Source organism: Delphinus delphis, chromosome 5, assembly GCF_949987515.2.
Source record: "Delphinus delphis chromosome 5, mDelDel1.2, whole genome shotgun sequence".
In the NCBI taxonomy this organism is placed as follows: domain Eukaryota; kingdom Metazoa; phylum Chordata; class Mammalia; order Artiodactyla; family Delphinidae; genus Delphinus; species Delphinus delphis.
The window spans coordinates 64731443-64755622 of NC_082687.1; the positions used below are offsets into that span (position 1 = coordinate 64731443).

General features: G+C 37.7%; 1 protein-coding gene across 12 annotated transcripts in view; it reads left to right on the top strand.

Moving 5' to 3' along the window:
* The first annotated feature begins 1178 nt into the window (after positions 1 to 1178).
* Positions 1179 to 24180, top strand: part of CLOCK (clock circadian regulator) — a 136353-nt gene continuing 113351 nt past the window's right edge. For 7 of the 12 annotated variants that reach the window (XR_009519559.1, XM_060012495.1, XM_060012503.1 and 4 more), the window contains exon 1: positions 1751 to 2701. The gene's annotated coding sequence lies outside the window, so the exon portion shown is untranslated. Of the gene's footprint in view, positions 1343 to 1553; positions 1643 to 1750; positions 2702 to 24180 lie in introns of those variants that run through there. The other 5 variants (XM_060012497.1, XM_060012494.1, XM_060012502.1 and 2 more) reach the window with 3 other exon arrangements.

The following is a 24180-nucleotide window of genomic DNA, read 5'->3' on the forward strand; positions in this document are numbered from 1 at the left end:
ACTAAAATCCTGTCATATGATGACTCCATCATGCTTTCCCACTGTTGACAGAAAAATCCTCAGGTGAATGATCAGGGATCTGAATAAGTTCCTCGATTCTGATGTTCCTTTTCTCTTGAGTACACTGCAAGAATTTGAAATGTTTACTGAGATGAATGTTACTTTGAAGGGAGGATTTTATAGTCACAACAGTTGTTTATTTTTTGAAACAAGAAAATGACTTCTATTTCAAACCCCAAGGACATTCATTAAAATACGAAAACTATTAGGAATTAGGAAAGTAAAAGATCTCTTCCAATAATTTTCAACTACTGAAATGTGCTTTCCCTTGTGGACCAAGTGTGTCTTAACCATCGAGGGAAGTAATTTCCCCCTAAGATAAGGGGGAGATATTCACACGTTTTTCTAACATGGGAAGCAGTGCAAATTAGGGTCCTGGTTTATCCCCACTGCTTCATCTCCCATCTTCCTTTATACTGTCACCTGGCCTTTAGGATCAGGTAAAAAACTCCAAAGGAGCACATCCATACCTTCTTTGGCTTCCCTCCTCCAGCCAAGGATTCACGTCCGGTCTCCCCAGGCCCACCCTCCAATAAGAAGCGACTAAAGCAGTGCACCTGCAGGAGAGGGGAAGGGAAGAGTCTGGAGATCCAGTCACCTTCACAAATCCCCTCTTCCAGTCCAAGGAGGCAAAACGCAAGTGATACCATTGGAAGGGGAAAAAAGTCTTTCACCCGCCAACACCCGAAAATTTTTTCCTGGCATTCGCAAAATGAGTTGCTTTTCAAGAGAGAGAGGATCTGAGAGAGGGTCTGCTTTTTAGCCTCTGGATCCCTCATACAAGAAACTCTCCTTTCTCTCCTCCTCGCTCCTCGAATCCAGGGTGAACACCAAAGCCGCCCTGACCCAAAGTTAACACTCCCGGGTTCGGCCGCACCCTCAGCCGACCAGGCCCCGCCTCCCCTGCTTTCCAGTAACCGGTGCAGGGAAGGAGCGCCAGGGAGATCTCGGTTTTCCTGCACGGCCGGCGGCTGCCGCGGATCGCGCAAACGCGCGGCCCAAGGGAGCGGGAGTCTCCTCCGGCACCCGGGAACCCCTCCGCAGCTCCGGGCTGACTAACGAGGCAAGTCGCATGCGCACCGAGACGGGCCGGGGAAAGGGAGAGTGAGGGGAGGGGCGAACGCAGAGCACCAGCCGTCGGAGCCCGCGGGGGTCACTGATGACGCATGCGCCGAGAAGGAGTGCAATCACAGCCTCAGCTTGCGGCGACCGGCTTAAAAAAGGAAACACCCGAGACCCAGAGGGCGAAGGAAATCTGGCTGCCGACGCGTGCGCGCTCCCGGTGAGTGGCGCCCCACCGGGTGGGCCTGGGGCGTGACGTCCGCCGGTAGGCTTGCCTGGGCGGCGCATGCGTGCTACCGGTGCTGGTGGAGGAGGGGAAGGAAAGGGAGGGGGAGGAGGAGCGGGAGGCAGTCGCGGGGAATTGTTTGGGGGTGGGTGGGGGGCGCCGCTCAGCCCCAGGTACTGCCTGAGCTGGGAGCCACGGCGTCTTCCGGGCGCAGCCGGGTTAGCTGTTCCGAGTCACCGCAGCTAGGCTCCAGGGTGGGGGAGGGAAGAAGCCGGAGCCGCCGCCAGCCACACGGTGAGGGCGCGGGGAAGGGGAGGGAGCGGGGGGCGGTGTGTACGGGGCCGGGGGGCGGCGGCCAGGGGAGGGGCGGGCGGGTGCTGAAGCCCAAGTTTTGCCCGTCGCCCTAGTGTGTCTTTTCTCGGGAGTTGGGGCGGAGGCCTGCCCCGGTTGAGGGGCCCTCCGGAAAAGCTGGGGTTACCTGCGGGGCAGGGGCGGGATTGGGGTGCACGGCGGGGCCGGGTGGTTGGAGCGCGCTCTTGGGCTGGGGCCGATTCGAGCGGCAGAGCGGCCGGGAAAGCCGGAGACCGGGTGCGGAGAGGGCTTTCGCTGGGGACCCGTTAGGCCTTGTGACCCACTTTATTCCTGTCACAACTCGGGCACGTTTGGAGCGGAGCCCAATGGGGCGCCAGGACGGCCAGCTCCTCCGGGGAACCCCCGCCCTCCCGGCCCTCGGCCCTCGCGCCGCGGTCCGCAGTCCGTGTGGCGGCCACCGCCGCCCCTGGGCTGGTTCCGTTAGTGGTCGCGGTTCCGGGCCTCGGTCCCCGGGGAGCGCGCGGCTCCGCGCGTCCGACTCGAGCGACTGCGCGGGTTCGAGGGTGCCCCGCGCGGCGCCGCTCCTCCTTCCTTCCGTCCACCCGCTCCCGCCTGCTCCGTGTCACCGCGGCAGCTGGCTCTTCTAGCTGCCTTTCCGCCGGCGAAGCCGGAGTCTTTATAGCTAGTCCTGGAGCTCTGGCCCCAGGAGTGTAGTTTCCAACGCGTAGCGCCGCAGAGCTTATATTCCTGAGTGCGTTTTCGCCGGTGTAGAAGTCGTCCTGTTAGTAATATCAGAATCCTGAAAGGTAAAAGCCTCGTCCTCTGACCTGGCAAATGAAAGAGCGAATCAGGTGGCGGTTTCTTGCTATCAGAATGCCACGCTCTACGACCTTAAGCCTTTCTAACCTTAAAAAAAAGAAAAAAAAAAAAAGAAAAAAACCAATGTCTTCTTTTACAGTGAAGGAAAAGCCCAAGAAGTAAAGAAACTTTTACAGTAATTGTTGATTTGGCTATTATGCTGATCCCCCGAATCAAAAAAAGGTAATTTCACTTAAGTCTGCATTCTAATTTGTAGCTTCATTTTAAGTGATAAGAGGAGAAAATCATGCGGCGTTTTCCCTCTACCCGGTTGAAAAATAAACGTTCTAAAAAGGATAAAATTTAGGTAATGAGGTGCTTTCTCTGTTTTATAATCTTGGTTGGGGGGGGGGGAAGAAACTAACTCAGGTGTTAAGTAGTTGACTGAACAGAATGTCATTAAAGGTTAGCCTGAAGAAGATAGATGGAAGTTGTGGTAGAACTAGTCATGCTCAGCTGTGAAGAATGAGGAAGCTTTCTGTGTAATGACATGGAAAGATCTCCAAAATATGTTATAAAGCGAAAAAAAGCAAGATGTAGGACAGTGTGAATAATGTGCTACTTTGTGTGTTAAGGGGGCACCCGTGGAATAAGAATACAGATTTGTGTTTGTTTTTCTACGTACAAAGAAATCTGGAGGGATAGTGGAAAACTGACAGTGATGGGGCAGAGGGAGAAGTAGCATGATGAGGGGATAGTGGGAAGTGACATGCACACTGTATGTCCTTATATTTTAAAATATTTGTGACTATATTATAGGTTTAAGGTTAAACAAAGTTCTCCTCTCCAAAATAATTTGCTGTGTGTTTTTTTCTGTTGCTTGTCTTTCCTTCCTAATTTATGGTAATTTTGGCTATTTTCAATATGATTTCTTTTAATTTTTTTTAGGAAAATGAACTAAAATTGAAAGAGGCTGAGGTCACCAGTTTAACTCTTAAAGATGTTTAGTCTTATTTTGCTTTGCTAAAATATATGACGTTATTTACATTTGGCATTATGGCTGGATTATGCTGTTTTCAGAGCATAGTTTGTCCTCCCTTCCTTTCTTCCCCAGGAATCGTAGTTGTATAAAATTTTACTTTTACTTATTTTAACTCCAAAGTTGTCATGACAAATAGTTGGAGAATATGAATACTCCATTAAAATGATAAAAGAATTGATTGTCCAGGTAGTTTGCTTTTCAGATTGGGAAATGGTTTTCTCAAGGCAATCAGACATGAACCTCAGTGACATGTAAATTTATATTTGTATACATGTATATAGTACTACTTATGGAAAATTAAACTGATAAGTCAATGATCTGTTGGTGCAAAACACTAAAAACTTCTTACAACTTATGGATTGTTACAAGCAGTATGTAATTTTGGGCGGTGGGTACTCAAAATTCCTCTGGTGGCTAATGTTGTATAATCAAAAGTAGTGAATGTTGAGTGACAGTTGCTATGGGCATTTTTGTTATGTTACCAGCATTCCTTTTTATTTTGTAGGATAGGATAATTGTGTTATTTCTTTTTGATCTGTAGGTCTCTAGTAGCCAAACTTCTGCAAATGGCATTTATTTTTCGTTTGAATTCCATGTGGGTCTATTCAGTCTTTTTGAAAAAACAGAATCGTATTTCAAAATTTTACTTAAAATTTTGTTTTTAACATTATAGAAGTAAATCAATGTTCATGAAGAATTAAAACAATACAATGTATATATAATAAGAGAAAACGCCCTTTGCACACTTCCACTTTGTCACATCTCTCCCTAGAGATAACTGCTGCTAACACTGTTATATAACTTTCCAGTTTTTTTTTTCTGTGCATTTACAAACATAGACTTTTCAATCTTGAAAATAGAATTATATTGATTGATCGTCTACTTTGCCAGTTTGCCTCTACTGTGGGCTGTTACTAACCCACAGGACAGGGAAATGACCTGGAGTATGTGAGAAAGTTTAACGTGTAGTATACACAGTAGGACATTCTCATCTTTTCACTTGTGAGGGGCTGGTTGGTTTGGGGTACATTTACAGAGTTTGTAGTGAGGTCTTAACTGGTGTGAGCTTTATGTGATGTAGATTGAATTCACCTGTAAGACATGGATTCCATGGCTTTTATAGGACTCTTTAGGGTCCACATTCTAACGTTTTCTTTGGGTTTTGACCTGGTCAGTAGCTCACAGGTTAAACTTTGATTTTATTCTCCTGTACTTGCAGACCACTAGAAAGCCCCTTAGATTACATCAGCCTCTCCTGGTCCTCTGAAGTGAACCTAGGCAGGCTTTGTCCTTAACTAAGAGACGTTGATTGACTTGGATGGAATCCAGCCTTGGATGGAATCCAGCCTTTGAAGCGGAAAGGGGAGAAGAGGCATTTTGGTCCGGTTTGTGCTTTACTGACAGCAGACAAGTTGCATGCATACTTCCACTCAGAGAGAACATTGCCCTTCTAATAGTTCCAGAGGTGGTGGTTTTTTTTGTATTGTCTTTGTTTTTTTAAACCAAGCTGCGAATAGTTACCAAGACTTAATTCTTTTTAGGTGATAGAAAGTTGAGTATTAGTCAAGACACTTTACTAAGCTATGTGACATACATAGAAAGATAAAGTATAATTGACCCTGCCCTCAGAGGGTTTGAAATCTAGTATGGTTAAAAGAGCATGTATGTAATGATTATAACACAAGATGGGAAATGATAGATTCCATAGATACATGAGGTTTGTAAGGGTAAGACTATTTCTAGCTTTTTATTTTTGTGGGCATGGAGTTTGGAGGGAGAGTAGATATCTCAACGTTTTAAATAGTTAAGAAAGGATAGAACATAAAGCTCAAATCTTAGCTCTTAAGGGGTAAGGAAGTAAGGAGTTAAATTGCATCCTCATAGCAGGCACTTATGAACACTAATTGATAGTTTATTTTTGTTTGCTTGCTTTTTACTCTCTCCCACTGGAAAGAACCATTTGATGTTTTATTTGATCATTATAATACAGCCTCTCTTAGATTTCAGGATTTTAGAATAGGAGATTTAATTCTGCCAGTTAACTATTGTCTACCATCTAATATGTCAGGCAGTGTTAATATTAAAAGTAAATTGTTGGGGCTTCCCTGGTGGCGCAGTGGTTGAGAGTCCGCCTGCCGATGCAGGGGACGCGGGTTCGTGCCCCGGTCTGGGAAGATCCCACATGCCGCGGAGCGCCTGGGCCTGTGAGCCATGGCCGCTGAGCCTGCGAGTCCGGAGCCTGTGCTCCTCGACGGGAGAGGCCACAACAGTGAGAGGCCCGCGTACCGCAAAAAAAAAAAAAAAAAAAGTAAGTTGTTTTTTCCCTCAAAGCACATATTTAATGTCCCCCCTCCCCTACATTTTTACTTCTGGTGCTATGTCAAATAAAATATTTATTTGCTGTACGTATTTTAAACTCTGAAAGCAAACAACAATATGGTGAAAACTCAGAGTTCCACAGCAAAACTACCTCTTATTGTTTGTGTCTCTTACCAGTTCTTCTCAGATGCATAAAGTAAAAAAATAATTTTAAAGTGTAGTTTCTTGTAAGCACTGTACCAGTGGACATTGTATTTTCTCCTTTTCTGAGTCTAAAATTCTAGACGGAGTGTATGAATTACAGAATACATTTTAAGTGTCAGAGCAATTTAATTCTTGCTAATTGACTGTGATTTTTATAATGGCATTTATATTTATAGGTTGCTTTACAACCATTTGTTACTTATTTTTATAGCTCTGTTAGGTATAACTCCTGTGAATTAGGTGGGTAAGAGATTGCTGTTTTTCTCCATGTATTTGATTATGCAAATGTTAAATTACCTAAACTCCTCATAAGTATAGTGTCAACTTTGAGTTATTAGTTATTTTAGGTGTGTATTTCATAAAGATGTAAGTCTACTTATTATTTTAAGTCTTAGAAGTCTACAGAAAAATCACTTGTAAAAAATAAATTTTTATGTATTATTTTTGACTTTCATAGGATACTGTTTAGAATGTGATTTACCTTTTATTTTTCAGAAATATTTTCTCATTTTTATATTAATAAGATCCAAGAATAAGACAAAAATTCCCATCTCTTTCAAAGAGGGCACATTTAATCAGATATGTACATTTTTAATTCCCATCCAAGATAGTAGAAAATGAAAATACAGATTGATTCATGCTCAAAATTTTGTGTTTAAAAAATAAAACACAAATGGGTGTTGCCACAATGAGGGTTAAACCAACAACTTGCTAAGAATTTATCATTTGCATTAAAATATGGCTGTAACATAAATAGCTTATTTCTTTCTTAATCTTTCCCCCAGTTATAAAAATAGTGTATCCCTAATGTAGAAAACTTGGGAAACATGCAGAGCATGAATTAAATTTTGAAAATACCACTAGAATTCTCACAACCACTAGACGCCATTGTTAACCTTCTGAAATATCTTCTCCCTGTGTTTTGCTTAGCCACATCACATGTCTATAAGTGTACATATAGACATCACATGTACACTTATAGACGTGATGTTTACAAAATGGTCTCATAATGCGTCCACTATTGTGCAAACTATTCTATTCACTTAACAGTGAATCTTGAACATTTTTATATCAGTATTTTTCTACAACATTATTATTTTTAATAGTTATGTGATATCCTCATTTATGTTTGTGTAATAATTTACTTACTGGTCTATTTCTGTTGGATGCAAGTTTTCAGTTTTTAAAATTATAAACAATGGGACTCCCCTAGCAGTCCAGAGGGTAAGACTCTGTGCTTCCACTGCAGGGGGCGTGGGTTTGATCCCTCATTGGGGAACTAAGATCCCGCATGCTCCATGGAGCTGTGAAATAATAAATAAATACTTTAAAAAATTATTTAAAAAATGGTCACTTTTAGAACTGACAGCATTAGTCATCTGGTAGAGTTGATACTTAAAAAAATTTCAATAGGATAGTCTTCAGAAGAATTAGAATTCAAGTAGAATTTTACTGAATTTGTATTAATGTCGAGATTAAACAGAAATTTTGTGCTTTTTGTTGAAAAAATATGCCAGAAGCATATGATAAATTATCTAATATTGATTCATAATAATGACTCCAAGATTTTTATAATGGTATATTTTCTTTCTAAGGTAGGTTTAACTTTGAATTGTATTAAAGTAACTTGGCATTTCATGAGCAAACATGATTTGGATAGCAGTGCTCTTGAATAAGCCTTCAAGTAAGGTAGGAATCCATGAAGCAGTCTTTACACACTCAATTAAAATTTAAGCTGTAACATTTTTTACAACAGAACAGAGAGTTTGTTTGATTGCTCAAAAAAACTTCCTTAAAAGGAAAGTCTGAATACCAAGAAAGAATACTTTCACCCAAAGAATTGACATTACCTGTGTATAGGATTTCTGTGAAATTTTATTCAACCCTTAGGTATCTATATCCTGTAGTTTAAATCGGGGAGAAAAACTGTTAGATTAAACTATTTTCAGGGGAAAATAGATATGATCTTAAAGTTTAATGCAGTAGTTTTAAGGTGTCTTCTGTTGCCTGTTTTTGGAAGTTACATATTTTATCAGGTTCCTATGACTATTACTTTTTAAAAATTTTTATTTGAGTATAGTTGATTTATAATGTGCTAGTTTCTGCTATGCAGCAAAGGGAGTCAGTTATACACACACATATATACACTCTTTTTTAGATTCTTTTCCCTTATAAGTCATTGCAGAGTATTGAGTAGAGTTACAGTAGGTCCTTATTAGTCATCTATTTTATATATAATAGTGTGTATATGTCAATCTCACTCTCCCAGTTTATCCCTCTTCCTACCCCCCCCCCCTCTGGTAACCAAAAGTTTGTTTTCTACATCTGTAACTCTTTTTTTTGGTTTTGTTTTTTTTTTTTTGCGGTATGTGGGCCTCTAACTGTGTGGCCTCTCCCGTTGCGGAGCACAGGCTCCGGACGTGCAGGCTCAGCAGCCATGGCTCACAGGCCCAGCCGCTCCACGGCATGTGGGATCCTTCCGGACCGGGGCATGAACCCATGTCCCCTGCATTGGCAGGCAGACTCTCAACCACTGTGCCACCAGGGAAGCCCAACATCTATAACTCTTACTTCTGTTTTGTAGATCAGTTCATTTGTACCATTTTTTAGATTCCACATATAAGGGATATCATATGATATTTGTCTGTCTTTGACTTACTTCACTCAGTATGACAATCTCTAGGTCCATCCATGTTGCTGTAAATGGCATCATTTCGTTCTTTTTTATGGCTGATATTCCATTATGTATATATACCACATCTTCTTTATCCACTCATCTGTTGATGGACATTTAGGTTGCTTACATGTCCTGGCTATTGTAAATAGTGCTGCAGTGAACATTGGGGTGCATGTATCTTTTAAAGTTATGATTTTCTCTGGATATATGCCCAGGAGTGGGATTGCAGTATCATATGGTAGCTTTATTTTTAGTTTTTTTAAGGAACCTGCATACTGTTCTCTATAGTGGCTGGACCAATTTACATGCTCACCAACAGTGTAGGAGGGTTCCCTTTTCTCCACACCCTCTCCAGCATTTACTGTTTGTAGATTTATTTTTATTTTATTTTTTATTTTTTTCCCTTTGCGGTATGCGGGCCTCTCACTGTTGTGGCCTCTCCTGTTGTGGAGCACAGGCTCCGGACATGCAGGCTCAGCGGCCATGGCTCACGGGCCCAGCCACTGGGTGGCATGTGGGATCTTCCCGGACCGGGGCACGAACCTGCGTCCCCTGCACCGGCAGGCGGACTCCCAACCACTGCGCCACCAGGGAAGCCCTGTTTGTAGATTTTTTGATGATGGCCATTCTGACTGGTGTGAGGTGATACCTCATTGTAGTTTTGATTTGCACTTCTCTAATAATTAGTGATGTTGAGCATCCTTTCATGAGCCTCTTGGCCATCTGTGTGTCTTCTTTGGAAAAACGTCTATTTAGGTCTTCTGCCCATTTTCTGATTGGGTTGTTTGTTTTTTTGAGCTGCATGAGCTGTTTGTATATTTTGGAGATGAATGTTGCTGCAGGAGGGTTGTCTTTTCATTTTGTTTATGGTTTCCTTTGCTGTGCAAAAGCTTTTAAGTTTAATTAGGTCCCATTTGTTTATTTTTTTTTCTTTCATTACTCTAGGAGATGGATTGAAAAAGATCTTGCTGCAATTTATGTCAGAGAGTGTTCTGCCTATCTCTGTGACATAAATCACAGCAAGATCCTTTTTTGAAAAGGATCTTTTCACTTCCTAGAGAAAGGGAAATAAAAACAAAAATAAACCTCCTAGAGAAAGGGAAATAAAAACAAAAATAAACAAATGGGACCTAATGAAACTTAAAAGCTTTTGCATAGCAAAGGAAATCATAAACGAGACGAAAAGACAACCCTCAGAATGGGAGAAAATATTTGCAAACAAAGCAACTGTCAAAGGATTAATCTCCAAACTATGCAAGCAGCTCATGCAGCTCAATGTCAAAAAAAACCCAATCCAAAAATGAGCAGAAGACCTAAATAGACATTTCTCCAAAGAAGATATACAGATTGCCAACAAACACATGAAAGGATGTTCAACATCACTAATCATTAGAGAAATGCAAATCAAAACTACAATGTGGTATCACCTCACACCAGTCAGAATGGCCATCATCAAAAAATCTAGGGCTTCCCTGGTGGTGCAGTGGTTGAGAATCCGCCTGCCAGTGCAGGGGACACGGATTCGTGTCCCGGTCCGGGAAGATCCCACATGCCGCGGAGCAGCTGGGCCCGTGAGCCATGGCTGCTGAGCTTGCGCATCTGGAGCCTGTGCTCTGCAACCGGAGAGGCCACAACAGTGAGAGGCCCGTGTACCACAAAAAAAGAAAAAAAAAAATCTACAAACAATAATGCTGGAGAGGGTGTGGAGAAAAGGGAACCCTCTTGCACTGTTGGTGGGAATGTAAATTGGTATAGCCACTGTGGACAACAGTATGGAGGTTCCTTAAAAAACTAAAATAGAACTACCATATGACCCAGCAATCCCACTACTGGGCACATACCCTGAGAAAACCATAATTCAAAAAGCGTCATGTACCACAATGTTCATTGCAGCACTGTTTACAATAGCCAGGACATGGAAGCAACCTAAGGGTCCATCGACAGATGAATGGATAAAGAAGATGTGGCACATATATACAATGCAGTATTACTCAGCCATAAAAAGAAATGAAATTGAGTTATTTGTAGTGAGGTGGATGGACCTAGAGTCTGTTATACAAAGTGAATCAAGTCATAAAGAGAAAAGCAAATACCGTATGCTAACACATATATATGGAATCTAAAAAGAAAGGTTCTGAAGAACCTAGGGGCAGGACAAGAAAAAGACGCAGACGTAGAGAACGGACTTGAGGACACGGGGAGGGAGAAGGGTAAGCTGAGACAAAGTGAGAGAGTGGCATGGACATATATACACTACCAAATTTTAAATAGATAGCTAGTGGGAAGCAGCCGCATAGCACAGGGAGATCAGCTCGGTGCTTTGTGACCACCTAGAGGGGTGGGATAGGGAGGGTGGGAGGGAGATGCAAGAGGGAGGGGATATGGGGATATATTATACATATAGCTGATTCACTTTGTGATACAGCAGAAACTAACACACCATTGTAAAGCAATTATACTCCAATTAAGATGTTAAAAAAAAAATGTTCTGCCTATGTTTTCCTCTAAGAGTCTTATGGTATCCAGTCTTCCATTTAGGTCTTTAATCCATTTTGAGTTTATTTTTGTGTATGGTGTTAGGGTATGACTATTACTTTTGATAGCGACTGCTTTTTTCCTTTTTCTTTTTTGTCATGAAAATAGGAAATTTGGGGGTGTTTATTTTTTCCATTTATTCTCAGTGGCATGATCAGATTACTAAAATATCTGGTTTTATTCTAAATAAAGCTTATTGTTATTTATTACCTGAAATTTAGTAACGAAGACAGCAGACTACTTTAAAGGTCTTAATTAGTTACATTTATAGCATGGTATAGGGATGAAGAGTGCACAGCTCTATAGCTAGCCTGCTTGGCATTTACATCCTGGTTTTATTGCTAGTGATTGGACAAATGTTACCTCAATTTCTCATCTGTAAAATGAAGATAATACTAGTTCATAATATTATGTGAGAATTAAACAACATGTGCAAAGTAATTAGAGTAATGAGTATTTATCACAGAGTTAATTGTTCAGTAAATGTTAGCTATTACTATTTCTGTCGTTTTGTTACTTTCATAGTGTGTACCAAACGTGGCTCTTATCATTTTTTGGAGGGGAGTTCCAATTTCAATAAGTTGCTTAGAGTTTTGTATCTACATATAGAGTTTGGGAGTACTTGACCTTTTTATGTGACTCAGAACAATGAAAAAGTTATTAGAAGATGTTGCCAGGGTGCGTGGTATTGCATATTTCTTTGAGATACTTTTGCCAAATCAAGTTATGGAAAAGCGGTGACTTTTTTTCTATGTCGAAACTTAAATTTTAGTTGAAACAATATTAGAAGTTATTTAGGAAAAAACCCACAAATTCAAATGAAATATGTTAGAACCTAAATTTTATTTTACAACTTTAACTTATGTAGTTCTATAGAAATTTCACAAAATTTTATTAGAAGCAAGAAGAGAAATGAGAGAAACATTAGTTAATGGAAAATGCTATTTCCAACTCTTACATGGTAATTTTTGTCTCCATCAGAAATGATGATGATATAATATCTGTACTTATAAAGGTCTCTGTTTCACCAGTAGTTTATTGTATGAAACAGGCTTACATTGTTTAGCTTCTTTTTAGACTTGATCACATTCATATATTTTTCTTTAAGTCTCTTACTTTTGTTGGGGCCAATCATTATTAAAACGTAAGACTTTTTTCTTTTGAAAATAGTTTTGTGGTTTTTATAAAAATGAGTCTTGTTCCTTGGGAAAGAGTTAAAGTACCAAAAACTACAAAGAAAATCTATGATGAAAAAAATCACCCAAAATCTCAGGGATAAAGCTCTGTTAATATTTTTTTCAGCATTTTCTAAGGGAGTTGGGATGGGTGTGGGTGTGCATGTGTATGTATGTACATGTACATGTTACAATTTTATAGCAAGTGGAATATATGCAGTTTTATAAACTGCTTTTTTCCTCTCATCATGCTTTCTGTATATCTTTACTTGTAAAGTAATGTTTTCATTATTTTTATCTAGTCTTAGTCCTTTACTTTGTTTTCAGTTGACCCTTGAGCATTGTGGCAGTTAGGGACAGTAACCTTCTTTGTGGTTGAAAAGGTCGAAAATCCACGTATAACTTATAGTGGGTCCCTCCATGGTTCATCCATATATGCAGTTCCTCAGTATTCAGGGTTCCACATCCTTTAATTCAACCAACCACGGATCGTTTATTACTGAAGTATTGGGTTGGCCAAAAGGTTCGCTTGATTTTAAGTAAAAATAGAAGATGTATTTCATTTTCACCAAGAAATTTATTGAACAACGTAATCATTAACCGAGTGAACTTTTTGGGGAACCCAATATTTACTATTGGAAAAAAAATCTGTGTACAGGTGGACCTGTGGAATTCAAACCTGTGTTGTTCAGGGGTCAACTGAAATTCATTTACATTTTTGCTGATAATAGCCAAGTTTGTAACCACCATCAACTTTGACTTTTCTTTGAGTCATCTGTTTTGCATTCCTTTTTATCCCTCCTATTTTGCTTTTTTTGGTGTTAATCTAATTTTTTTTCCTGTTTTTCCTCCTATTAATTTGTTAGTTATATATTCTTTCATTATACCTTTAGTGGTTATTCTAGAGGTTAAAACAAGCATATTTACAATACAAATTACATATAATACAGATAATACAAATTATTACTTTTACCATTCCCCAATAATGACACCTTCTTACACATTAACTCATACTCCAACCTTTTTGCATTGTTATTGTTCTGTGTTTTATTTATACATATTTTAAACTCCACAAGATAGTATGGTTTTGGACAGTCAATTTTTGTTCATGTTTACCCTTTCCAGGGTTCTTCCGTCCCTCATTTCTGTTTCTGTCTGGGATCATTTTCCTTCTGTCTGAATAGCTTCCTTTAGTAGTATGTATTTTAATACCAGCCTACCTACTGACAGTGAATTTTTCCATTTTTGTTTATCTGAAAACATCCTAATTTCACCTTTTTTTGAGTTATATTTTCACTGGGTATAGAATTCTATGTCAGTAGTTATTTCATTGTCTTATGGCTTTCTGTTAAAGTCTTACTGAAGGTAATGTGTCAGCTTATAGTCTTGCTAATAATTCTTTTATTTTTTTCAAAAGACTTCTCAAAATGCCTTCTTTGCTGTCATAGTTTTTTAGCAGTTTGACTATGATGTGTTGAGGTGTGTTTTTCTTTGTATTTGCTTTATGTTCATAGAGCTTTTTTGAATCTGTAGCTTGGTGCCTTTAGTTTGGAAAATTCTCTGTCATTACATCTTCAGTTATTGCTTCTGCCCCCTCCTCCTTTATGGATTTTAATTTAAACATTTATTACACCCTGTCATCATGTTTCACATGTCTCTTAAAAATTTTTTTCTCTATATATTTCAGTTTGGGTATCTTATAATGACCTATCTTATAGTATACCAACAACTATCTTACTTTTTCTCCAAGCCAATCTATTGTGTTCTTAATTTTACATTGAAACTTTGAGTTCTAAAACATCCATTTGATCCTATTTTATACATTTTTAATAGACTTCAAGTCTCTTGAACATACTGATTAAATGCTTGTTATTAATTTCAGTAACTGCATCAACCATTGGTCTACGTATATTGTTTTTCTGTTGTTTTTCATGTGTTTGTGTGGTTCTGTCACTTCATATGTTGCTAGGTTTTTCAAAGAACTTGTCCATCTCATCTAAGTTGTTGAATTAGTAAAGTTGTTTATAATATTCTCTTATTATCCTTTAAATAGCTATAGAATATATCTTGAGTCTAATATCTGTATAATCTGCAGAGATTTGGTGTCATTCCTGATATTGGGAAATTGTGTCTTCTCTCTTTTTTCCCTGATCAGTCTGGCTTGAGATTTATTAACTTTATTAAGATTCTCAAAGGATCAGCTTTTGGTTTAACTGATTTCCTCTAGTTCTCCTGCTCTTTGTTGCCTTATTTCTGCTCTGATCTTTATTAATTCCTTTCTTTAACTTACTTTAGGTTTGTTTTCTTTTTCTAGTTTCTTAAGGTAGAAGCTGAGGTCATTAATCTGTGACCTTTTCCCCTGCTATATGTGTGCTACAAATGTCCCTCTAAATATTGCTTACAAATTTTAATATATATATGTTTTTCATTTTCATCCAGCTCAGAGTACTTTTTAATTTACTTTTTGATGTCTTCTTTGGCCTCGACATTATTTAGAAGTATATTATTTAGTTTCCAAGAATTTGAGGGTTTTCCAGAGATCTATTATTTTTAAGTTAATTCTCTTGTGATGAGAGAATATACTTTTATGACTTGGATCCTTTTAAATTTATTGATTTGTTTTATGGCTCATAATATGATCTGTCTTAGTAAATGCTCCATGTGCACTTGAAAAGAATGTGGATTCTGTTGTTGTTGGGTGGAGTGTTCTGTAGATATCAATTAGGTCAAGTTGGTTGATAGTTTTTGTTTATGTCTTGTAATTTTTGATTGAATGCCAGACATTGTGAATTAAAAAACAAAATAAAGCAAGCATCAAGTATGTTCTGCCAGAGGGTGTTTACCTTTTCTTCTAGGCAGATAGACTAGGGAGCCAGTCACCTTAATTTATACAGAGGCTAGGTTGCTATTTGAGTAGTTTGGTGGTATTCTTCTTCTTCTTTCCTTTATTTGTAGGGTGTGGTTTTCCAGGACTTTCATTTCAAAGCCTTTCATTTCGTTTCAAAGGGTCTTTACCCCTTAGCAGAGCCAAAGTGGAAAATTTCACTTTGCTTTTCAAAGGTTTTCAATTATTATTTAGCCTCTTACCCTGTACTGTTTTAAAATTAAGCAAATGTCCTGTGAGAGATATTGGCCTTGAGCTTGAGGTCCCTGCAGTTTCCCATTTTTGTTACTCCAGCCTTGTGTGAACACCAAAAGCACTCCTGGTTTCTTGGTTCCTCAGCAGCAACGTTTTGTACAGGCCAAATCTCAAGTTTTCAGCCTTCACACTCAGCCCATAATCTGGAAATAACCCCAGGGAAAGCAACTGCAGATCATCTAAACAAATTTAAAAGATTCCCCCTTCTCTGGAGTGGTAGACCTTCTTGTCCCCCATGTTTTAAAGACAGCTATACGCTGCCTTTAAAAATATGTTTTTTTGTAATTTATTTAGCTTTTCTAGTTGTTCTCAAGAAGAATATTGACCCACTGCAAACTGTTTCATCCTACTTGGATGTGGACAACTCCTTACTGGTTTTTAGAAGCTTCACATAATACTCTATTTTCCTGAGCAATTTTGTATTAAGTATTCTTTTGGGTTTTAGGTAGGTGGGTTTTAGTTTTTGACCTAGTATACGTTCTAAAAATCAGATTTATTGAGGTATAATTTATATATGTTAAAACTCATCCATTGTAAGTATACATGTTGAATTTTGACGGACATATACATTTTTGTAACCACTACCACAATCAAGATACAGAAAATTCCTGTCAACATGAAAAGTTCTCTCTCCCTGGCAACCACCAATCTGTTTTCTGATAATACAATTTCACCTTTTATACAATATGATATAAATGGGATACTACAGTATATGGTCTTCGGGGTCTAGCTTGCACTTAGCATAATGCTTTTGATACTCATCTGTGTTAGTGGTTTTCTCTTTTTATTTCTGAATACTTTTCCATTGTATGAGATATGGCATAGTTTGTTTATAATTATTAGTTGTTGGACTTTTGGATTGCTTCCAGTTTTTGGCTATTATAAACAAAACTGCTAAACATTTGTGGACATGTGTTTTCATTTCACTTGGGCAGATATGTAGGAATAGAATTGCTGGGCTGTATGGTAATTATATGTTTAACTTCATAAGACACTGATGAACCGTTTTCTAAAGTGGTTTTACCGTTTTACATTCCCTTCAGCAATGAGATTTTCAGTTGGTCTGCATTCTTGCTAACACTTGGTATTGTCAGCGTTTTTGAATTTCTGCCATTCTAGTGGGTATGTAATGTTAAGTCATTGTGGTTTTAATTTGCATTTCCCTAATGACATGATATTGAGCATGTTTATGTGTGCTTATTGGTCATTCGTATATTTTCTCTTGTGAAGTGTCTGCTCAGATCTTTTACCCATTTAAAAAATTGGGTTGTTTACTCATTTACTGAGATGTAAGAGGTTTGTTTTTGTAAATATATTCTGATATGAGGCTTTTATCAGATATTAGGATTGTGAAAATTTGATCTCCCAATCTATGGCTGCCCTTTATATTTTCTTAATGGTATCTGAAGAGCAAAGTTTTAAATTTTGATGAAATCCAGTTGATTAATTCTTTTATTCTTCATATTTTTGTGTCCTAAGAAATGTTTGTCTACTTTGAAGTATATGATTCATTTCAGTTGATTTTTATATATGATATGAAAAAGGGTTGAGATTCTTAAAAAATTTTTTTTCCACATAGATATACAGTTGTTGTAGCACCATTTATTGAGAGACTGTTCTTTTTCTCCACTGAATTACCTTGTCACTTTTGTCAAAAATCAATTAATCATATGTGTGTGGGTCTTTTTTTGAACTCTATTTTATATAGTGAACTTTATACTTATCTTTACATCAGTACCTCTAAGTCTTGATTACTGTAGCTTTAAATCTGGTAATGGAAGTCCTCCAGTACCATAAACATAATATACTTCTGTATTCATTTAGGCCTTTAATTTCTCTCAGTAAAGCTTTTTAACAGTTTTTGAATATACTTTTAGTAGTGGACTTTATCCTATTTGTTCAGCAAGTACCTAGTGAACATCTGCTGTGTGCCAGGCACTGTTCTTGTTGCTGGTGTTACAGCAGTGAACAAAGAATGCAAAAAGGCCTGCCCTTGGGGAGCTTACATTCCAACTGGGGGAAACCAGATGAGAAACTCTTAACTTAAATGTATGTTAGATGGTGATTAATACTATGGAGGAAAACAAATCAGGGGAGGGGGCTGGAGTGTTAGGGTGGGGACAGAGGGATTTATAATTTTTAATTGTGTGGACAGAAAGGTCTTCACTGAGAAATTGATATTTAAGCAGACCTTAGTCTGCTCTATACCCTAATAATGAAACAACCAACAATTCAGAAGGAAAAGGGGAAAGAAGGTGGGAGCTTGAATAAGTGTGCTAAGTATGCTAGTTGCCTCCTGTGTAGTAACTAGAAGTCCATAGCATTTAAAATCAACAAGTGTAGTGATAGAAGTATCTAACAGCAGAAAGGTAGACCATAAGAAATATCATGTTTTTGGTTGAAATCTGGTGATGAGAAAGTGTAACATCTTAACATAGCTTATAGTAGAGAACTAATAGGTAACATGAAGAAATGGAAGATGGACTTCAATACATATGATATTATAAAAGTATTATTTTAATAAAAACCTTATTAAAATAACAGAACTATCTGTAAAATGTAAATATGGAGAAAAGATGGAATTAAATGAGACATTAATGGGTATTTTGATTGTAAAGTTTATAATTTACAATGAAGAAATACCAAATAGTATTTCTTCAAAAATAGTAGAGCATTAATATTCAAAAGTAAAAGTGATCCTGGAAAGTTATAGTAGATTAGTAGAGCAAAATATTCAAAATAGTAGTAGAAAATAGTAGAAAAATAGTAGAGCATTAATATTCAAAAGTAAAAGTGATTCTGGAAAGTTATTCAGAAAAACTTTACTGGTGGACTTTAATGGATCTCTCTTAGACCAAAGTGTATCAAGTGAACAAAAAAATTAAGGCTGTAGAACAATTAAATATCCCAATTAATAAGCAAAATTTGATGGATAAACTGAATCCTACCTTGAAAATAGAGACTGTATACCTTCTTTCCAAGCATTTATAGAACATATACAAAAATTGATTATAGTACTAGATCATAAAGAAAACTTTTGTACATTCCTAAAGGTAGGAATAATTTAGAACTGCCCATCTAATATGATAGCCACTAGCTACATCTAGCAATTTAAATTCATTAAAGTTGAGTAAAATTTAAAATGCAGTTTCTCAGTCTTACTAACTACATATCAAGTGCTCAAATAGGATTGATTGACATTAGAATGAGGAGAGAAGAAAGCAGATTGAAGACAGTATATGTGAACTAAATCTTCCTGTTTCATAGCAAGGAGTCAGTAGACATAATTTGAAGTTAGTCAAGAAATACAGACATGTTATATATAATTAGAGAGATAAATATAAAAACTACAGACACATAGATAAAAGTGAATGCTTCTAGCGAACAGGACTGCAGTTTTTTACTATTTGTTTTTTTAAAACCATGTGCATGTATTACATCAATAATATGCAAGTTTTACGAGACTAACAGGATATACAAACAAAATAAAAACTTATAAACTGTCTTTGCACAATAGCTTCTTATCCAGTAACTGTTAAGTGTAACTTTATTCCTTTGCATAAAGTAAAAAATGCTCTAGTTTTTTTTTGATATTTGATTAAAATTAATTTATACTGAAAGTATTAAAAAAAATTTTCAGGCACCAGTTGCCAGTCTTCTCTTCCATTTACAAATGAAGATAGCAGGCAGCTTTCTGTGACTTTGGTCATATACTACTTATCTTTAATTGATGAAATAGTTAATTTGATTTCAGTAGTGAGTAAAAGATTCATATAAAATATTTGGAGTACTTTAAGATTTTAATCTAAATAAACATCTTTCAGACAACAAAAGGGCACTTACCTGGGTCAGGAAATAAAAATCAAAGCTTATACTCACAGCCCCTGAGGACTTATGATATATTTCAAAGGTAATTTCTCTTTAATTTCTAGGGAATATTTTAAATATAAGTAAAGAGTGACATCTTTAACAAGGACATTTGGCAAATAACTATATGAAAATTTTACTGCTTATATAGTGAAGGTATTGGTTATTATTTAAGATGCCACTTTATATTGCTTTATTCACAACCTGTTGCTGTAGTTATTATCTATTTTCAGAATATTATTACATCTTTTTGCATATTCACTATGAGAGAGGGACTATAGATAAGGTTTAGGGCAAAAGAGAAAGAAGTTTTGCCCCGTGATTTAATATTACTTGAAAACGTATATAGGCAGACTAGTTCACAGTGTCATTTGTTGAATGTGTATAATATTTGTTTTCCGGTTTCCCAAATTGACTGGCCAAGCCAGTTTTTACAGCTTGACACTCTGAAACTGTCAGTATATTGTAGTTTGATAATTCAAGTAACTTTACACATAAGAAAATTAAACGTATAGGGATTAAATCTAAACACTTAGCTTAGAGGAACAGCATTACACAGCAAATCATCAAAAAGACCGACAGCAAATCCCCAGTGTGGTGGAAGATTTACGGAATATGGTGTTAGTAATTTATCTTTATAGCGATAAAGTCTTGGTCTCCAAATACTTTTTCAACATTTAAAAATTCAGTATTTTAGAAATAATATTAAGATTTTTTTCTTCCTTGGAATGTAATTTACATCATTTTAATAATTAAAGATCTTTATGATTATACTTAAATCAATTACAAAGTACTTGCTGAAGGTGTAGGAGATTGGGAACTTATCTACTGACTTCTAGACACAATCTAAAACTTTGCTTTTCAATAAATCTTTGACGTTTTCTTGTTTGTCTTTGTTCTAAAACATTAATGCATGTTTTAAAAGATCCAATAGTAATGAAACGTTCTATAAATGTGTGTGTCACTTACCCTAGGTTGTACTACATTGTGATTACCAGCCCTAAAATAATTATTATAATCATATGGTTTACAATATACAGCAAGAGTCTAATGGCACCACAGGAACCATACCCAACCTGAAACAAGTGTTTATTCTATTCTTTCAACTCTCATGAAGCCATATGCCTGTATATGTTTAGAGGAGAGTATCTCTTCTTCCTTAGGCTAGGCTCACTCTGCCTCTCACTACCTTTATTTTTTGAAGGCCCTGACATTTTAAAATTCTCTAAAGGTGTTACTAGTGAGTGCTTTCCGTAGATATTATAAGAATAAAAATGAAAATATTATATTACCATCATAAGTCATAGTTTCTAATTGTAGGGACTTTGTTTTGTTCAGTCATACAGCCCTGGTACCTAAAATACCTGGCCATAGTATATACTCAGTAGTTTTTGAGCATAGGTAAATGCAGAAACAACTGATGTATCCATATTTTTATGTATATTTATTCATATTTAGCAAATACTTTAACATTATTGTATATAACGATAGTCTTGCAATTTATCTTCCTATCTAAAAGAATATTTAGTTGTATATAATCCAGTTAGACTCTAAGCTCCTTAAGGAGTTTGAGATTAACTTTCACACCACGGGAATACTAAACTGTAAGTGGGAGTAATATTCCACATTATAACTTAGCTGCCCAAATGTAAATTCTCTGGTTTGTGTCAGTTGAGAGTTCTCACTCATAATAGTCTGCTAATCATCCAGTTAAGAAAATTAATGCTCTGACAACTTTAGTTGGTCAAACACATTTTATTTAAGTAGTAAGATTTAAACCATATGTTCAGAACTTTATTTTTAAGTTTCTAAAATCTTTAATTATTAAAGATTAGCAGTAGTATGTGAGATTTCATCATCAGACCAAATTGGCAGCATAGGGATTCCTAACACTCATCCCTTGCCAAAATGTCAACTTTGCTCCTGCAAACCCAGGTCCCATCTCTACCTAGTGTCTGTCAGCTCCAGTGGCCCCAGGCAGCTCCTGTGACTCCTCAGCTCCAGGTCATGAGAATTCCAACAAACCCAGTCCCGTGATCCATTGTAGCACTAGCCAGCTCCTGTGAACCCAGGCTACAGGGTTACTTTGGTGCTGGTCAACTACTGTGGCACCAGGCCCTCAGCAGGCTCCTGATTCACCTCAGCACCAGCTGCCTTCCATGACCCTGGGCATCTTCCATAGCACCAGGCTACTGGCAGTTTCCCATGAACCCAGGTCATGGCACATCCCAGCACCAACTGCCTCTGTGGCCCCTGGGCTCAGCACCTGGACAACTACCATGACCACAGGTCCCTGACACACCCCAGCTCAAGTCTGGCCCATGTGGAACTAGACTCCAGACTGGCTTCTGTGGGCCCTGAATCAGGTCCTCCCTCTTGTACCCAGGCACCAGGATGATCCCTGAATATGCAAGCATCTGGCCTGCCCACCTGTTGACCCAGGCATCACAACTGCCCACCCCATGGCTCCAGCAGTAAACTTCCCTGTGGAAACCACCTTATGTGTCACCCAGAATCTCTGGATGGGCTGACTGGTGAAGGACTTCCTGCTGAAGCATGTTGTAAAGACTAGAAGAGGTGCTCATTTTCTCAAATGTGCAGACTCTAGTGTAAGCCACAAGGATCATGAATCATCAGGGAAACATGACACCATCAAAGGAAACTAACAAAATTCCATTCCAATGACTGCCCCCGAAGGAAGAGATCTGTGAACTATTTGGCAAAGAATTGAGAATAATCCTCTTGAAGAAATTCACTGAACTATTAAAGGAATACATACAAGTAAATGAAAGTAGGAAAACAATGAGTGAACAAAATGAGAAGTTTAACAAAGAAATTGGAAACCATTATTAAAAAAACACAGAAATCCTAGAGTTGAAGAATACAATTACTGAACTGAAGATTTCTTAGAAATCTTCAACTGCAGATTTGGCCAAGCAGAAGAAAGAAATAATGGATGAGGAGACAGGTCATTTGAAACCATCCAATCAGAGAAACGAAAAGAAAAGAGAATGAGAAAGTGTGAAGAAAGCCTGTGTAAATAATGGAATGCCATTAAAAGAAACAATCTACTAGTTATTGGAATCCCAGAGGAGAAGAGAGGGAGAAAGAAGCATAAAGCTAATTTAAAGAAATAATGGCTGAGAAGTTCCCAGATCTGGGGAGAGATTTGGATATCCAAGTTCATGAGGGTTGAAGCTAATAGGTCACCCCAAAATGATCTTCTCCAAGACATGTTATAATACAACTCTGTAAAATCCAGCACATTTTAAAAGCAGCAAGATAAAAAAAATTCTTCCCATATAAGGGAACCCCCCATAAGACTATCAACAGAATAAGGCTATCAGCAGAAACTTTGCAGACCAGGAGTACGGGGGATGATATATTCAAAGTGCCCAAAGAAGAAAACTGCCAATCAAGAATACTTTACCCAGCAAAATTGTTTTATATACATGAAGGAGAGATACTTTCCCAAACAAAAGCTGGGGGTATTCATCACTACTAGATCTGCCTTATGAGAAATGGTGCAAGGAGTTCTTCAGGCTGAAAGCAAAGGATGCTAATTAGTAACATGAAAACATATGGAAATATAAAACATACTGGTAAAGGTAAGTATATAATCAAATTTAGAGTATTAGATAATATGACAGTATTGAGAGTAACATGGTGGTTAAGTTAATCACTTAACTCTAATATAAAGGTTTAAAGGACAACTGTGTTAAAAGTAACTATAGCTATGGGACTTCCCTGGTGGTCCAGTGGCTAAGACTCCATGCTCCCAATACAGGGGACCCAGGTTCAATCCCTGGTCAGGGAACTAGACCCCACATGCTGCAACTAAGAGTTCACATACTGCAACTAAAGATCCCACATTGCCGCAACTAAAGATCCCACATGTTGCAACTAAAGATCCTGCATGCTGTGATGAAGATCCCACATGCTGCAACTAAGACCCAACACAGCCAAATAAATAAATATTAAAAAAGGTAACTATAGCTACAGTAATTTGTTAATGGATGCACAATGTTAAAAGAGGTAAACTGTGACATCAAAAGCATAAAGTAAAAGATTAGAGTTCTTGTATATGATCTAAGTTGATAGCTTAAAGTAGACTGTTATAGCTAGAAGACGTTTTATATAAGCCTCATGATCATAAAACAAAACCTGCAGTAGATAGACAAAAGATAAAGAGAAGGGAGTCAAAGCATACCACTATGGAAAATCATCAGTTCACAAAGACATCACAAGATGGAGAAAGGAACAGGGGAACTACAAAGCAGGCAGAAAACATTTAATAAAATGTCATGAGAAAGTTCTTACCTATCAATAATTACTTTAAATGTAAATGGATAAAATTTTCCAGTCAAAACTCATGGAGTAGCTGCCTGGATTAAAAAACAAGATCAACTATATGCTGCCTATAAGAAACTCATTTCACCTTAAGGATACATGTAGGCTCAAAGGGAAGGAATGGAAAAAGATATTCCATGCAGTTGGAAACCAAAGAGAGCAGGGGGTAGCTAACCTTATATCAGACAAAATAGACTTTAAATCAAAAACGATAACAAGGGGCAAAGACTGTCATTATACAATGAAAAAGGGATTGATTCATCAAGAGGATATAACAATTGCAGATATATATGCACCCAACATTGGAGCACCTAAAAATATTAAGCAAATACGAACAGATCTTAAGGGAGAAATTGACAACAATTAAGTAATAGTAGGGGACCTCAGTACCTCCACTTTCAGCAATGGATAGGT